General features: G+C 41.5%; 1 protein-coding gene across 12 annotated transcripts in view; it reads left to right on the top strand.

Annotated features, from left to right (window-relative positions):
• Nucleotides 1-18,219, top strand: part of ZFHX3 (zinc finger homeobox 3) — a 262,705-nt gene that overhangs the window by 32,223 nt on the left and 212,263 nt on the right. The window contains exon 4 of one of the 12 annotated variants that reach the window (XM_082229251.1): nucleotides 1,004-1,194. The exons of 10 other annotated variants lie outside the window; for them this stretch is intronic. The gene's annotated coding sequence lies outside the window, so the exon portion shown is untranslated. Of the gene's footprint in view, nucleotides 1-1,003; nucleotides 1,195-15,782; nucleotides 15,801-18,219 lie in introns of those variants that run through there. One more of the 12 variants, XM_082229252.1, reaches the window with a different exon arrangement.

An 18,219-nucleotide genomic window follows, 5' to 3' on the forward strand; every position in this document is an offset into this window, starting at 1 on the left:
TTCTTCATGCAATGACTACTAGAACCTTATTGTTAGGCTTAGAATGTGTGTGTACCATGACAATTTTATTGCTAGCATGTTATTTTAAGGCATATGCAGTTATTTGGGAGTGAGCCCCATTGCACCAAGTGGCCCAGTGTGCATTTCATGGTAAACCATGATTGATTTCTGGTTTCTTTGTTTCCTCCCTGCTAGCACATGAAAGAAACACACCACGACCTCTAACTTAGCATTATGTTCAAACACCATAGTTGTTTGTTTGTTTGTTGCTTCTAACAAATCATAATCAGTATGCCAAAATTAAACCTTGGTTGCAGATCATAACTTGCTGGAAGATAAACCCACAGCCCTTGATTTGGATGTGAGAGTGGTCTGCTTCTTCCACATTCTAGAAGGGAGGAGACAAACAGTCAAGGAAGGCTTGTTCATGGTAAACCAACAAGGCAAATGATGAAACTTTCTTCTATGTAAATATGCATAGGATTGGGCTGCACATTTGGCAGTGTGTCACTTTCATAGAATCATAGAAGTGTAAGGTTGGAAGGGACCGTGAAAGTAAACTAGTCCAACAATGCAGCAATGCGGGAATCTTTTACCTAACAGACTCAAACCCACGACCCTGAGATTAAGAATCTCATGCTTTACCAACTGAGCTATCCCAGACATCTTTGAGCCTCTGTTTGTATACTTGGTGGTGAGGAGTGTACAACGCATGTTCAAATGGAGCTCTGACCCATAAGGTCATTTTCATGGTCAAATGTGGCATATTTTGCAATTAATTTTGGATGCTTGGAATTTTTAAAACTATGCTTAAAGGGAAAGAAAGAATTGTCATTGAGCAAAAATACAGACATCTGCAAAGCATATCTAGCTTAGGAGTGGTTGTTATTTGTAGAAGCCCATTTCAGCATTCTATGCCCACCCAGGTTGGTCCTGCATTTCTGGCTTCAGACTGGAGGCTGTGGGATAATACATTATCACACACCTTCCTCTCTTCCTGCAGGGGTGTTCCCCAGTCATAGCTATGGGTCTAGTGACTTGCTCCAGTTGCCATACTGCACCTTAAGGTGTCAGGCATGCATACGTGCTCACTCTCCCACAGCCTGCCCTTCTGAATTCTGCCAGACTCAGCTTATACTTTCTTCTTCTCAACTTTCTGGATCCACACATTTTGACAGTCCTGGAGGGAATAAGGTAACCAGGCCAGCCTGTAGCAGCAAATAAAGCAAAGAAATCATTCTGTCACGATACATTTGTAAGTTTTTAAAGTGTGACAAAGCTTCATTCTTTGTACTTCTGAACTAGTCCTTCTATACTAGGAACAAGTTATATTATTTTGTTTATTCAAGGTATACAACTTGTGAGAGCCAATGTGATGTAATGGCTGGGGAAACCCAGCCAGGTGGGTGGGGTATAAATAATAAATTATTATTATTATTATGGTTAGCCTGCTGGACACAGACATGAGATACCAGGGTTCAAATCTCTTCTCAGCCATGAAACGCACTGGGTAACCTTGGGCCAGTCACTGTCTCTCACCCTAACCTACCTGACAGGGTGGTTGTGAAGAAAACATGGAAAGGGGAAACCATGTATGTTACCTTGAGGAAAGATAGGATATAATAGGATTGACATATTTCAAAAAGTGAAAATCTGGACACAAAAGTCCAGATTTTCATGTACATTTAAGTAATTTCTGCTCAGACAATGTTTCCGATGGCCGAATCCCAGTAATGATTGGAAAATTCCAGATGTGTGGCAACCCTAGGATATAAATGTAATAACAATGCACAAATAAATCGTTTTTATAGAGTCATAAGTACTTGAGAGGGTATTGCAGGACATCTTGGTTGATGCAGGAAATACCCAACAGATAGATGCCAGCCCAGCCTCTGCATAAAAGACATGCAGCTAGGAAGAGTCCACCCACGCCCTTGCTGCAACTCTTGCTAATTGGATCAATTTTTGAACTGTTCATACAATCAAGACCTTTATCCTAAAGCTTGGACATCATCTGTACTTCTGTAATTGAAGCCCTTTAGAACTTGTTCTGCCTATTTACTGTATTTTTCGCTCTAAAAGACGCATCAGACCACAAGACACACCTAGTTTTTGGAGGAGGAAAACAAGAAAAAAAAAATCTGAATCTCAGAAGCCAGAACAGCAAGAGGGATCGCTGCGCAGTGAAAGCAGCAATCCCTCTTGCTGTTCTCGCTTCTGTGATGGCTGTGCAGCCTGCATTCGCTCCATAAGACGCACACACATTTCCCCTTACTTTTTAGGAGGGGAAAAGTGAGCCTTATAGAGCAAAAATACGGTATTTACTTCCTCAGTTGCTTTCCCGATCATTCTTGGCTACACGGGATAGTAACACCAAGGTGCAAACTTGCTTCATTTCTTGTCTTAATCCAGTGATAATTCAGTATGTGGCCTGCCTTGGGCTAGCAGCAACTCCTATTTGGCTACCAAGTTTGCCAATTTGTCATCCTTTCTTGAAACTCTAGTTGTCTACATTTACTGTCTTAGATGAACTCTATGACCTCACCTTGAGGTGTTAAGAATTGCTAAGGGCCATCAGAACCTGTGTAAATTACAGCCACGCAGACAGCATGTTGAAAAATCAATAAGTAATGAAATAGTACTGCAGCAGAGTAGCCAAGAGAGCAATGGGTGGGAAAATCCTGAGGACTCTGTTTCATTTTGTCAAATAGAAAGGAAGATGTTCTGGTGTAATGTTACAAAATTATCCCCACTGGTCAGGGAAGAAATTGAAATACAGGAGAGGTGCGAAGCAGGTGTGATACTGCCTCTCTTGGGCTCATGAAACTCTTTGCTTTCCCTTAAGAATATAGCAGCCTCTACTTAATTCTGCACTGACTTGTCGTTTGCTTTTCTATAATGAGGTAATGAAATGGATTTCTGTCTCCATGTATTCTGGGATTGGGCATCTACTGCCTTCTTTCATCACTCCATGATTGTTGTGAATGATCACCAGCATTCAGATCCACCCAGCTAGCCATGCTGGGGAGGTAGACATATTAGGAAGAAATTGTAGAATGTAGATAATAGAAATGGACAGAACAAAATGAAAAGCAAGGCCTATTTTGAGGCTCGATTCAAAACCATCCACTCACTTTAACCCTTCCAAAGATCAACACAGACAGTCAGTTCAAAGGACAGCTGCACTTCAGTCTTCAGATTATTCAAGCAAGTCTCAGAAGAAAATAAGAATAAATATGAAGAAATTAGATTCCTGGAAAAGTGGAGAGAAGTTGGACAAAGAGAGTATGTTCCACTTGCAGAAAAACATTTAAGGTTATATAAGACCACTGCTTTCAAATACAAAAGGGGGGGGGGTTCCAGGAAGAGAAAAACTGATCTCCTTTGCAGTGCTGATTTACATATCAGGAAGACTGTCTTAAAAGTAAGAAGAATTGGAGCAACCTTAAATGTCAGAGAACTAAATAGTCTCTGAATTATATATATTTTGAACATTGATCAATCCATTCTGTGGTCCCTCACACCTACAGTCTGATATGGTAAAGTCCACGAACAGTGTCACCATTTCTGTTCTATCTGTGAAGTGGGCCTCAGCCAGACTGTACCCTTGTTTGTGCTTCTGCCCAAGTGCTCCTAAAGTTTTTTGGGGTGGATGGGTTCACTGCAGAATCCAAGCTTGTGACTCAATTCCTTACATGTATAGAAGGATTTATAAAGTGTTTCTAAGTATCTGAAGAGAAATACACTCTGACCTGTTCACCAGAAACAACAGAACTATTTCTTTGAACAAAAAACAGGAACTGGAGGAAAATCCAGCTGCAAAACTTCAGTGCCATTTTTCTCTTTAGAGCTCTACAATCTTGAAGAACTGCCGTCAAACCTTTTCTGAATGAGCAAATGAGAGGATTTTTTTGTTTTGGTTGTTGCCCTCCTGGGACTCATTGGAGTAGCAGGATAAAAATTAATTAGAGGCTGTTTGGAGGGGGCTTTGGAAGATCGCCTCAGGCTACACTTCAGTCTGGTTGTTAGAAGCAATATCATCACCGCCTCCTCTCCCACTGAAGAGACCTGCCCGGGTGCGGCTGGGGGGAGCCACAGAATGTTCAACACAGACATCAGAGCCAAAAGCTTCCTCCCATAGAGATTACTTACTGCAAAATCAGTGGATCTACCTGCTGACAGCCCCAGAAATATGTCTTGTTTCATTTTCTGGTGTCTTAAAGAGGTTGCTTATGAAGCTCATCGAACACTGATTAAATATCCACTAAAGAAGATTCTTTCCCTTTACTCTTTTTCATGAATTATGCTAATCAGAAGGATGAATGGAAGGTTCTGGTAATGGAACAGTCTTTCAGTGGCTCGCTTCCTTTTTCTAGGGAATGGACTGACAGTGTGAGGATGAGGGTTACAAATATCTGTCAATCCAAATGATTGTTCATTTGGATAGGAAACTCAAATACTTCCTGCCACTATTGTCTTCCTTACTTCCTTAGTCTCATGCAAAGCCTGTGTGTAGGTGTAGAGCTAAACACAATGGGACTTGACTGTTGACAAGTGATCCTTGGAGGCTTCTTTGCTGGTGTTTCTGGTCTTCATGTAGTTCTACCTTCTACCCATTTACTGAGTTTGCTGCTTGCTGTATAGGCATAAACTCTTCTTGACAGACAGGCAGGCATCAGTATGTGGTAATAGGAAGCAGAATCAGGGGCAGGCTGCTGGTCAGACTGAAGTCCTGCAGGACCTGGGACAGTTCCTAGGGATAGCAGAAGCTGAACCAACTATGGCGGAGGTTTTCAACCTTTTTTAGTCCATGGCTTCCTTGACCAACTGCATTCTTTCTGCGGCACCCCTGTGGGGCTCAGGAGCCCAGTTGTGTCACTCCTTGCCTGCAGAGCTGGCAGCCTCTCACTGTTTTTGGAACACCCTCCCTTGTGGAGTGTTCCCTCAGACTGCTCTCCTCTACCCTCTCCTTGGGAGTCCTCTGGGCAGCCACCACCACTTCCCCTGGTCTCTGAGCCACCCCTCACCCCCAAGAGAGTTGCCACCTCATGCTACCCCACAGGAACCTGGGAAGAGGATGTCCCCAGCCTTGGTGGCCCAACAGAGATTGGCCAAAGGTGAACGTGAGGCCAGCAGTGGCAGCAGTGGGTGCTGCTGGACCTGCATGGTGGAAAGTCACCTCTTCAGCCCCGGGCACTTAGCTCCCAGGCAGGCCTTGCACACAGCAAGCACAAGAAAGGCCAGTACCTGCCTTTGGAGCTTATAGTCAAGGCCGCTGCAACAAACAGCTGTGCAAGCCTTTGGGAGGCAGAGATGCCAGAGGGCATCAGAGGAGGGAGGGAAGGAAAGAGGGACAGAGGCCACTGTTGCCCACAGCACCCCTGACCACCATTAAAGGCACCCCAGGGTGACACGACATTCACATTCAGATCCCTTTTCTGAAAGGTTTGGGCAGCCATTCCCAGATTCAGAGTTAGGTGACTCTGCCTCCTTCTTCAGGAGATATGATTGGGGTCTTCTTCAACTGCTTATATCTCTGCTGAATTTAGAGGCCGTGAGATCTCCTGGGCAATTGTTCCTGGCTCCAGCTCACTACTGGAATAAATTGAGATGCAGGGACATTTATATGTATGACTTAGATAGGATTATTCTGCTCTTCAAGAAGCATTCTAAGAATCATTGTTGTGTATGTTCAGTTTTGCTTTGCTTTTTGCCATACCTTCCTTTGCTAAACAGTTTTCAGGCATCAGGAGACTTACCGGTAAATTATACCAGTTCCTTGAGAGCACCATTTCTGAGGTCTCCCAGCCCAGCCTGGCCTACTTCCCATTTTTCCACTGAGAAGAAACAGAAGTCATTATCTCATCGCAGCACTGCAGCTTTTTAAGTTCAATGTCAATAGCTAGTTAGGAAAGGGCAAGGCAGGTCAGGGATTAGGACTTCAACTGTCCTTGCTGTTTCTCTGTGGGATGATCTGCTGTTTTCATCGGTGTAATAAATAAATAAAAAAGATTCCCATGCCACTATCTCAGAAGTGATCAGAAAAGGAAAATGTCAGTTTTAGAACTGACAGAATTGTGATAAAAATGTGGAAGTGTGTGAGTTTTTGTGTGAAAGAGAAATATTTTGCTGCTTTAAAAAACTTTAAAAAACCCTATTTATTCTCATCTTTTTCACAAGCAGCTTGGCAGTCCCTTCCTTAGTTTCTTTGGATTGTAACTAACTACTCAGAGTAGACCCGTTGATATTAATGAAATTAATCATGCCCTTTAACTTCAGTGGGTCTACTCTGAGTAGGACTAGCATTGAATGCAACCCTTTCCTTCTTTAAAAAATATTTCTAGAGAGCACCCCTCATATAAATATCAAGGCAGTGTACAACAAAATACGCAAGTACAATAAAAAATAAAATACCATAAAAACAATATTAAAAAATCATTAAAATGACTGACTCATCTCAGAAAAAATGTAAACAACAGAACAGGACTGTCACCATAAAAAGGTCTTCAAGAGATGCCTGAAAAACAGCAGTGAGAATCCCTGCTAAACCTTTGCTAGAAGAGTATTCCACAGTATGGGGCCAGCAACATTACATGCCTGACTTCAAGTTGAAGCCAGTTGGGCTTCTGAAGCATCCAGATTCTGCATAGAATTCTGAGTTAATTTTACTTGGCCTTGTGTCTACCATCTTTCCATAATCTTTTAATGTCATAACTTGTACCAGAAGTTGCAATCACATCCCTTCTCCCTTCTACAGAAATATAAGTATATGAAAGGGTTTTCAGAACATCGCTTTATTTTTATTGAATTACAAAAGTCCTATTCAGTTAGTAGCTTAGGTGATAGCTGTTGCATGAGGGGCATAGTAGGTCTGTGCTCCCTAGTCCTGCCCTCACTATTTCATCCCCTGCTGGCTCCACCATGTTGAGTGGGGAGCCTGCTCCACATGCCAGATTTAGGACTCTAATGTGGGCATGCAGAATAGGCTCCCCATTTCAGAGTTACAATTTCCAGACAGGTTTAACAATCAATCTCTCTTCACATGGAACTCTGGGAATTCTAGCTCTGGGAGGGGAATAGGGGCCTTTGAACAGCTCTCAGCACAACTCTCTTAAACTACAGCTCCCAAAATTCTTTGGGGAAGCCATGAATGTTTAAATAGGTATTATAGCACTTTAAATATACAGTGTGAATGTGTCCCAAGACTACACTCCTAAACACTTTTTCTGGGACTAACAGTAAATTATATGGACTTCAGTGACATTGACTTTAAAGTATAAATTGTGTCCAGTGGAGCTTATTTGTAGTTTAATAGATTAATTTATGAATAGATAATCTAGTATTTTTTCTGTTTGGGGCGAGGGAATGGCAATCTGAAGGACCTTTTTTATTCTTGATTTTATACATGTTGCTTTTTTATAAGCTTGCTTTCAATTTTAATGTATATTTTATAGTCTTTGTAAACCACTTACATGTTTTATTTACAGTTAAGTGGTATACAGATCTTGTTAAATAAATACATAAGTGAATCTCTATTGTTTCTCCAAAACAAGTCCTGCCTGACAGATCTCATTTCCTTTTTTGATAGTTACAAGTTTGGTGGATCAGGGGAATGCTGTGGACATATGCTTTTTACAAGGTGCCCCATGATATTCCTGTGGAGAAGCTGGATGAGGTTATTGTTAGGTGGATTTGTAGCTGGTTGACTGGTTGACTGACCAAACCCAAATAGTGCTCACTAATAGTTCCCTGTCATCCTGAAAAAAGTGAGAAGTGGGGGTTCTGTGCTTGGCCTGTTGTTGCTGAATGTCTTTATAAACAACTTGGATGCTCATCCAATTTGCAGATGGCACCAAACTGGGAATGGTAGATAATGCCACAGAAGACAGAATCGGGATTCAAAATGACCTTAACAGGTTGGAGAACTGGGCCCAAACTAATAAAATGAATTTCAATAGGGACAAATGTAAGGTTCTACACTTAGGCAGAAAGAACCAGCTGCACAAATATAGGATAGGGGACACCTGTCTTGTATATGTGAAAAGGATCTAGGAGTCTTAGTAGACCACAAACGTAACATGAATCAACAGTGTGATGCAGCAGCAAAGAAAGCTAATACTAGGCTGCATCAATAGAAGTCTAGTGTCCAGATCAAGGGAAGTCATAGAACCTTTCTATTCTGCCTTGGTCGGACCACACCTGGAATATTGTGTCCAGTTCTAGGCACCACAGTTTAAGAAGGATATTGACAAGCTGGAAGGGTGACCAAGATGAACAAGGGTCTGAAAACCAAGTCTTATGAGGAATGGCTGAGGGAGTTGGGTATGTTTAATCTGGAAAAGAAGAGAATGAGAGAAGGGCTGTTATATGGAAGATGGAGCAAGCTTGATTTTTCTGCTCCAGAGGGTATGACTCCAACCAATAGATTCAAGTTACAAGAAAGGAGATTCTGATTAAACATCAAGAAGAACTTTCTGACTGTACCTTTCTAATAAAGGTATAGGAGTTGGCTGGACTGTTGTTGCTTGGAGGCGGGCAGTTGGCAACCCTAGATCAAGGACCAGTGGATGTCCCTATCTATGATGGATTTGGAGAAGGGAGGAATTTTTCATAGTGGCAGGCCCCCTTCTGCAAGGGTTTGCCCAGAAATAATCCTGATAGATGCACCACAGGCTAATTCTGGCCCCAAACCTTATGGGCTATCTGACTGTTTGGGAGGGTTACTAATGTCACCTGACAACCATCCCTTAATCCTAGCACTAGAAATATTAAATGTAAGTATTAAAGGAGCTCAGAAAACAAAGAACTTAACAAAACATTCTGGAACATTATTAGAACACAAAGGTGTAGTTTAGCATCTGTGGAGTTGCATATGAGGCATTCGGATAAATTCCTTTTTAAAACCAATGAACTGTAAAATGGACTGAAAAGTCCATGTAGTTTGGAAAGTTTACTTGAGAAAAGTGATGTGAAAATAAAACTGCCAATATCATAATGCCATTATACATACCTATTAGTGTGACCACACGGGCTTCTGTGTTCACTTCCAGTCATTGCGCTTCAAAATGGATATCATAACACTGGGAAAGGGGCAACCAACATGCTTGAATCCCCTATGAGGAAAGGTTACAATATTTGTGTTTAGAGAAAAGGCGCGCAAGTGGGGATATGATAAATTATATGTAAAATTATGTATAGTGTGGAAAAAGTGGATACTGACTCAAGAAAGCTAGTAAAGGCTGTGGCACAACTCTGCCCTTTTAAAATTATTTATTTAAAATCATTTGTCTACCACTTGGTATTTCAGAAAACCTCCCAGCAGTGCCAAAGCCCAGTCTGTCACTTTTGTATTGCTTGGTGTCTCTAGTCTTCCTGCACATCCAGGTGAAAAAGCCAGGTTTCCTCTCTGATACACACTCTCTGATACTATCTTGCCTGAGAGGGGTGCAAATCCAGCAAAGTTTGTATTGTAGTAGTTAGCACTGTGGCAGCCCTCCTCCCATTTGTCCAAACGGTCTTAGTGTTGCTTCCTGAAGTACATGGCCATTTACCATTGGCTGGGCTTAGCAATCTGTCACTCAAAGCCACCTGTGGAAAAAAGCTTATAAATCATCATTTATTTGTATGCTACATTTCCATAGTAAATTATGCTCATGGCAGCTCACATCAAAATGGTTTACATAATTCACTAAGAGTTACAAAACATAAAAAATTAAATAGTTGTATAAAAATGAACTAATGAAAGCATCTCATATTAATAATAAAGCAATAAAATTAAAGAATCCACTGATAATTCATAAGAAGGTCTGACAATAAAAATATAAGAACATAACCCAGATAAACAGCAAAAAACCAAAAACAAAACAAAATACATTTCCAAAACCAACTCAAATTTTGGCAAAATAAATGCAAGCAGATAATAAGGGGTACAAAATATTAATAAATGCGGAGCACATCTCTGAAAACATAAGACTAACAATAATATTTTTTAACATACATTAGAAGCAGGAAACCATCTAAGGAGTTACTTGGACTGTTGGATGACAAGTGAATTAAATATGTGCTTAAGAAGGATGATACTTGTGCCTGAGTTCTTCAGGAACAGAATCTGAAAAACTGAGGCAAATAGTGGTGACAATAGATGAAATTCTAAGCCTTACTGTCAAATTAAAATTTTAAAAATTACTGGATCTGCATGGTAACCATCCATCTATTGGGAATTGTAGCTCTGTGGGGATCTCCTAACAATTTTTAGCACTTTTCAGTCCCCAGGATTCCTTGGAGGAAGCCATGTCTGTTAGTGGTATGTGTGTATGGTGTAGGTGTGACCAAACTCACAAGAAATTAACAAAGAGCAACCATGATCACACCACCATTGCCAGCCAAAAAAACCCAGTTATGGTTTATTCTTTGTTTGCACCATACTACCTCTTGTGGCAGAGATCAAGCATGGGAGAAGGCGTGTTTACCAAGAGCTGGAGAAGAGCAGCTCATCTACGAGTCATCAAAACAGTATTCCATGGAAAAATCATTGTCTGTGGCTGTACCTGAACCTTTGAGGGGAGGCGTTCATCCTTTTCCTGGGTAGCTCATAGTTTTCTTGCTTGTGGGTGTCAATTTAAATGTATTTTATTGTTTTGTTTTTAAAAAAACAGATCTCACTTTCTTCCAAAAAAGAAATGAAAAAGGCAGGATCTCTGGAAAATTAGTCTTTGGTTAGGCAGTCTGGGGCTCAATTTGATTAAAATGATGATTGCATGTAGAATATATTGAGATCACAGATAGCTGCTTGGTTTAGTTTAGAATGTAGAAACACAATGTATCTGACTGTGAGTACACTGCATGCCACTGAATTCTAGACATTTTCATGTCATATCCTTCTGGCTTATCTCAATGGTTGTATAGTCAATGTAAGGTGAATATATGTGATGAGAAACTGAAGCCTTTGTGATGTGGGTGGATGACCACCTGTAAAAAAAATTATTAATTGATTATGGGTTGCTGACAGGTTATTCCTGTTCTTTTCCTCTTTCCTTGTCAGTCTAGGAATTATTTATTATTTACATTGTGGTTATGTTGTTGTTCGTTTAGTCGTGTCCGACTCTTTGTGACCCCATGGACCAGAGCACGCCAGGCACTTCTGTCTTCCACTGTCTCCCGCAGTTTGGTCAGACTCATGTTTGTAGCTTCGAGAACACTGTCTAACCATCTCGTCCTCTGTCGTCCCCTTCTCCTTGTGCCCTCAATCTTTCCCAACATCAGGGTCTTTTCCAGGGAGTCTTCTCTTCTCATGAGGTGGCCAAAGTATTAGAGCCTCAGCTTCACGATCTGTCCTTCCAGTGAGCACTCAGGGCTAATTTCTTTAAGAATGGATGCGTTTGATCTTCTTGCAGTCCCTGGGACTCTCAAGAGTCTCCTCCAGCACCATAATTCAAAAGCATCAATTCTTCGGCGATCAGCCTTCTTTATGGTCCAGCTCTCACTTCTATTCATCACTACTGGGAAAACCATGGCTTTAACTATACGGACCTTTGTTGGCAAGGTGATGTCTCTGCTTTTTAAGATGCTGTCTAGGTTTGCCATCGCCTTTCTCCCAAGGAGCAGGCGTCTTTTAATTTCGTGACGGCTGTCACCATCTGCAGTGATTGTGGTTATAAATTTCTAAAAAAAAGTTTTTAAAAACAAAAGATTTTGAAGGTTCCTGGGAAACATTTAGTAGTGCAGCAAGGAGAGTTGTTCCTGATACATAGATGGTTCTGCAAAAAATATTTTCCATTTACGTCTTTGGGGAGGAAGCACCTATAGCTGAGTGCTAAAACAGCTCCTTTGCATGCAGAGGTCCCCAGATTCAACATCCTCATTGTCATCTTTAGTTTAAAAAGGGATTAGGTAGCAGGCTGTGGAAATTACCTCTTTCTGCCCAAGGAGACCATTCTGGATAGCCACTGCAAGTCAGAGTAGACAGACAGACCTGTTATAAGGCAGTGTCTTTATATGAAAGGAAGTGCTATCAAGTGACCTTTTAAAAAAAGAAAAACTGATAGGAATGGCTATCAGATAAACTTACAGACTTCTGCAGATGTGGGTGGAACCTTGAGATTTATTTACAGAGTTTACTGCATTATAGCATTGACTCTTCAGATTTTTATTTTTTTTACAGTGATGCATGGATGAATATCTAAACTGCACATAACTTTTTTCTCAAGGCTGACAGCCTTTCCCAGTATGCAGGAAACAGACAGATATATATTTCAATTGACACTTTAGGCATTAGATATATTTGCACCTACATCTTTCATGTTGCTGGAAAGAGTTCAGGCCTGGGAGTTCAGCTTATTGACTCCTGCAGAGACTCTTAGTGGCCTATGAGAATTCTGGAGCAGCCTTTCCCCTCATCTTCCCTAAGGCCTGAGAGCCTTAGGGAGTATAAAGAGAGTTGACATCCAGGCAAGGGAGCGTTTGCTACCATTTTCTGAAGAGACCAACAGTGGCCAAAGGAAAACTGGACAAGAGTTGTGACTATGGCCAGAGTTTCCAGGGAGCACAAGTGCCCATACCCTGGAATCCTAAGGAGAGTTGAAATCCAGAAAATTTCTGCCTTGGAAGCAGATTAAGAAACAATTAGTTGACCTACTCCTGAGACAAATTTGAGTTGGGTGAGGACTCAAATAGGTGTTGTTATTAGAACCTCCAAAAGATTGCTACTGTCTCAGTAATGTGATAGTCCACCACCACACATGCCTAAACTGCACTGTTGCTTGTCTTGGGACAGGATGAGAGGCGGCATCTATGGGTGCTTCTGCATAACATGGGGTTGTATAGTCATTCAGCTCAAGCAGCTCTTCCTTAGCACATGCTGGTTCCCTGCTCACAGGGAGGAAGGTAGGCAGCTATAGGACCAACAGGAAATGTGTTTTTCTGTTATGCAATGGCCAGTGTAACTGGATATTTTCATGTTCTGTATGGCACCTGCTTTCTCTAGAATACTTCCTCGGATTCTTGTTACAGTGTCAAGTCAGAATTGCAGCCAGCTTTTGTTTGAAAGCACGTCAAAGTGCAAGTAGATAAATAGGTACCGCTCTGGTGGGAAGGTAAACGGCATTTCTGTGCGCTGCTCTGATTCGCCAGAAGTGGCTTAGTCATGCTGGCCACATGACCCGGAAGCTGTACGCCGGCTCCCTCTGCCAATAAAGCGAGATGAGCGCTGCAACCCCAGGGTCGGTCATGACTGGACCTAATGGTCAGCGGTCCTTTTACCTTTTTTAAGTATTTTAAACTTTCACTAGAAAATAATATTTGGAATAGATTCCCTTTCTTTGTTGTTTAGTCATTTAGTCGTGTCCGACTCTTCATGACCCCATGGACCAGAGCACGTCAGGCACTCCTGTCTTCCACTGCCTCCCACAGTTTTGTCAAACTCATGCTGGTAGCTTCGAGAACACTCTCCAACCATCTCGTCTTCTGTCGTCCCCTTCTCCTTGTGCCCTCAATCTTTCCCAACATCAGGGTCTTTTCCAGGGAGTCTTCTCTTCTCATGAGGTGGCCAAAGTATTGGAGCTCAGCTTCACAATCTGTCCTTCCAGTGAGCACTCAGGGCTGATTTCCTTCAGAATGGATAGGTTTGATCTTCTTGCAGTCAATGGGACTCTCAAGAGTCTCCTCCAGCACCATAATTCAAAAGCATCAATTCTTTGGCGATCAGCCAGCTCTCACTTCCATACATCGCTACTGGGAAAACTATAGCTTTTACTATACGGACCTTTGTTGGCAAGGTGATGTCTCTGCTTTTTAAGATCCTGTCTAGGTTTGTCATTGCTTTTCTCCCAAGAAGCAGGCGTCTTTTAATTTCGTGACTGCTGTCCCTTTCTTACTCCACCCTAAAACATGTCATGCACTCCCAGGTGTGAATGTGAATGTGAATAATTAATTAATTGTGATTTACTTATGACATTAGTTTCCTGCTATGTGGTAGCCAAAATATTCCTGACACAGCACATATGGAAGGCATAGAGGCATTGCTACTGGCAGGTGTAAGTTGCCCATGACTCACTTCCATAAAGCAGCATGCTCAACATGCAAACCTGGTAGACCTTCATCTTGGTATTGGTTGTTAGCATCACATTCTCCCATACCCTTTTGGAGAGGCAAGCCATTGCTATAGCTGCCTTACCAATACGATTGTACAGCTCAGAATCAATGAAAAGGTTGCTGGTTATGGTAGGGCCCAGATACACAAAACCACCTACCACCTCAAGCATGTGGCAGGCACCAGGCCTGTTGGCAGACCAACTCTGCGTTATAAAGATGTCTGCAAATGTGACATGTAGGTTGGCAGCATTAAACCCGCCGTGTGGGAATCCCTTGCAATTGACAGCAGTGCCTGGAGACAGACAGGTTGTGTATCTACAGCCGTGACCAGAGGAAAAATAACCGCAGGGAGGAGCTCAGAGAAAATAAAGGCCATGGTACATCTGTAACAGCAAAACTGGATGCCTTCATATGCCCCAGCTGCAATAAAATATGTCTTTCCTGTATTGGTCTCTACAGCCACAGCAGGCACTGTAACTCTCAGACGGTTTGACTTTACTCCCAATGGCACACTCATCTGTTATCTCTTGGGCAGATGGATGCCAATATACATGCAACATAGATAACATAAGGTTAGCTAGGCAACTTACAATGAATAAGTACGAAAGCAATTTAAATAAAAAATCAGACATAAAACCATAATACCCAAAGGAACATAAATAAATACAACAAACAACACCTCACCACACATCCCAGAATATTAAAAAATGGAACTTGCATGTCAACCAGAGCTCTTCCCAAATCCAGATACTGTTTCACCTCCCTCTGTGCTATGCTTGGGAAAAGGTGGGAAAATTTCTATAAGTTGTTGTCTGTAAACTCTTCATGAGTGAAAAACAAGAGATGTTGGAGCTGTAGACAGTTCACTAAGTTTTGCTGACTGATGGATCAGCAAACTTGGGAGAAAATCAAAATTATTTGCAAGCAACTTAACTTGAAGTCTACATAGAGAATAGTTAAAAGATGTCAAAACCAAAGTTAGCATCATAAAATAAAAGTGGATACTATAAGCTGCGGCATGTCACAGCTTTCAGGTAGCACAGCTCTGCAAAAGCACAGAAAGCCTTCAGTATCAGGTAATGAGGTGCAGCTAGTTACATTTAAGAAAGAACACCAAGACCTACTTGAGAACTCCGCCCTTTCTTCCCAGGGCAGTTGGGATTTAAAGTCGCTATTCAGAAAAGTGTTAGGAATTTTGGGAGCAGTATACAAAACACTGCTTTTTCCCATAGCCAGGGTGGGGGAGGGGAAAGGCTTCCTTGTCTGTTCCCTTCCTCCTCCCAAAAGCTCCCATCAGTGAAAGAGAAACAAAAAACCATATCAGGCCAAAACAAGCTTGAGCACCATGAGAAATCAAGGCTACCAGAATGGCATTTGACACTGTCAGGCTGCAGCTAAAGAACAAGGGAAACATTTTCGTACGACTGTCACTGACCCACAGGCCCTCACTCCTAACCTTGCTCTCCCACATATGTTTCTCATTTCCTTGCTTATAGCTGGCCCAAGCTAATGATCTGTGTTTTGGCAGCCATCCCATGCTTGGCATACTGCCTGCCTTGTTCTCATTGTCCCAGCTACTTACAAAACCTCTGCCCCACCCTCTCTCTCTGCAGCCCATGCCTTTTCTGCACAGCTACCATCTTGAATGCTGTCTCTGCCACCCAAACATATCCCATCAGTAACAGCCTGAAGAAATTGCCCATGGGTGAGGGGTGAGTTAAACACAAAAACAGTGGAAATCCAAACAAATCAGCCCAACAGAGTCTTGCTGCTATAAATACTGAGGAACACAGGCTATTTTGAGGGATGGTGGCATGGGAAAGTTCTGTCTGGAATCTCAGATCTAGCAGAGGAGACAGTTATTTCCAGTGGACATGGGAAGAGGGACTAACTACTCAGAGTAAGATGGGAGAGGGCATCAAACTTCCTGACTGAAATAGGAATCCAATATGATAACAGATATGATTTCTGTCTCCATAATCAATGAAAGGCTGACAGGGATTAGGTGTTTAACGTTCAACTTTTAGGTAACAAGGCAAGAAGCAAATAATTAAGCTTTAGTCCCTCATTATTAGTAGATCTTTCTATCAAACCAAACAGATTTCTCATATGACTGCCCCTGTAATTTGTCATGCACTATTATGGTGTGAGCCATTATTGACTGATGGTCCTGGGCTGATATCAAGCAATGCAAGGCATAGCACAATTCCCTTTCATGTGCAGTACAAAATGTTAAGTGTGGGTGCAAAATGTTCCCACTCACATTTTAGGTGGTTAAGAAGCTTCTCTTGGTTGCTCATGTGCGCTTGTATATGGACGGGGATCTTCATTTCATGGGCCACATTATAGCTTTCCAAGATCTCTACCCCCTGCTTTATAGCCATTAGGTCCTGTTCATGTATTAGAGAATAAATGAGAGGATTATTGATAAAAATGCTTGATAAAATATGTTCAGGAATATGAAAGACCATATTCCCTCATGTGAACCTACCTGAGTTTTGAGATACAGTATTCAGGGGAAGCCCATCTCCCTTCTCAGTGGTTACTCCCAGACTTTGAAACTCCCTCTCTAAAAAAGCTAGACTGGCTCCCTCCTTGCTGTTCTTCCACTGGCAAGTGAAGTCTTTCTTGTTCCAACAGGGAATTGACTGCTTTTAATGAGAGGGCTTGTGCTGTTTTTATTGTAATTATTGGTATGTTTTAAACAGATTTTATGTATGCTTGTAGTTTCTATCAATGTTAAATTGTGTTTTAATTATTGATGTTTCTATGTTTTTAGCAGTTCTTGTTTTTATCTGTAAGTCACCTTGAGCCCCATCAGGGGAAAATGGTGGGAAATACATACATACATACATTGTTTTTTTCCTTAAAAAGTGTTTAGGGGTACTCTAATGTTCCTACTCATATTGAAATACTGCCCTTCAATGGGGCCAAACTTAGATTCACAAAATGTTTAGGGGTATGCGTACCCCTACGTTCCCAAAGAAAAAAAGCACTTCATGCATACATGCATAGATACAAAAAACAAACAATACCATTATTGTCCACATCAAGGCTATGTGTAGCTCCTCCACCCAGCCTGGTCTTTGATAGTTCAATCAGCAGGTTGTCAGTATTAAGATCGAATGAACCCTCTGAAGATGTTTTTAAGGCAACCTTCATACTGAGTGTTCTGGGTGCAACAGTAACCATGGATATATTTATTTAGGCATTTATGCCCCATCTTTTATCCAAAAGGGTTCTCAGAGACTTACAAGCCTGACCTAAATCTGTGCTAAGATGGTCCCTGCCCTCAGGCTCACATGCTAGACAGACATGACACAAAAGGGAAAAGCGATGAGAGGGAGAAGGGAAAAGCAGGCTCAAGCACAAGTTCTTAAAGTGCTAAAAATATGATGCCTGTTCTGGAGGTTGCAAAGTTTTAAACTGCATCCTATCATGCAGAGATGGAGTATACGTCATCTTTTTCATTTCTACATATTATTCTGCTGTTAAGGACACAATTGCTGGATAGTTTAAAAGTTGGGAACCAAAACTGGAGTTATGGCAGGAAAAATGCAGATTTCAAACCCAGAACTGGCATCTACATGGTTAAAATATCATCACATTTCATCCATCTTAAATTTCCCATAAACATTCAGCAAAGCAATTTCACTCAATCACACGTATTAACTACTTAAATTCTCCTCTCCAAGGATGTGGATTGTTATTTTATGCCAAATGTGCTGTAATTAAGTTTGACATAAGCACATGGATTAAATATGTGGTTTGGGGGACAAATGGCAGATTTTTTTTCTTTCTCTCTCTGTTGTTGTGGCCATATGGAGAATGCAACCAGATAATGGATAGATTTACAAATATCTCTTTCTTGTTATTTTTTTGTATAATAATTGAAAAGGCTCATGTTAATGCAGGGGTTGCAGCAGCTCGAGGACCAATTATTTTGAGGTGATTTGAGGTGATTAAAAAAGAGGAGAAATAAGATAGGCTTTTCCATCTTACTCAGGAGCACCTTGATAGATGATTTATATATTGCAAGCTTCTGCTACTTAATAATAATAAATTTTTATTTATACCCCACCCTCCCCGGCCAGGGCCAGGCTCACGGCAGCTAACACCAAATATGAAGTA

The sequence above is a fragment of the Podarcis vaucheri genome (genome assembly GCF_965113315.1).
Source record: "Podarcis vaucheri genome assembly, chromosome: 7".
In the NCBI taxonomy this organism is placed as follows: Eukaryota; Metazoa; Chordata; class Lepidosauria; order Squamata; family Lacertidae; genus Podarcis; species Podarcis vaucheri.